Source organism: Apis dorsata, unplaced genomic scaffold, assembly GCF_000469605.1.
Source record: "Apis dorsata unplaced genomic scaffold, Apis dorsata 1.3 scaffold_1100, whole genome shotgun sequence".
Classification (NCBI taxonomy): domain Eukaryota; kingdom Metazoa; phylum Arthropoda; class Insecta; order Hymenoptera; family Apidae; genus Apis; species Apis dorsata.
Window position 1 is genome coordinate 88,271 of NW_006264198.1, and position 266 is coordinate 88,536.

Genomic DNA, 266 nt, shown 5'->3' on the forward strand with positions numbered 1-266 from the left:
TATAGATAATTAAATAATATTAAAGATTTTTAAAATTTTAATAGTTTTTTTTTAACAGAATTTAAATCATAAAAATGATATAAAGAATTTGTTTTATATTTTTGTTCTTTTTTCAAATATGAATCAATGAGATTAATAACAGATAAATTTATTCAATGAAATGAATCAATGAAATTAATAACAGATAAATTTTGTTATTATGTAATAAATTGTGTGATTAATTTCGTAATTTTTTTTCTATTATCTTATTATTTTCATTCATTTTC

General features: G+C 13.9%; 1 protein-coding gene across 1 annotated transcript in view; it reads left to right on the forward strand.

Annotated features, from left to right (window-relative positions):
• LOC102675199 (MATH and LRR domain-containing protein PFE0570w-like) overlaps window positions 1–266 on the forward strand; it is a 36,123-nt gene that overhangs the window by 21,948 nt on the left and 13,909 nt on the right. The gene's annotated exons all lie outside the window — the stretch shown is intronic.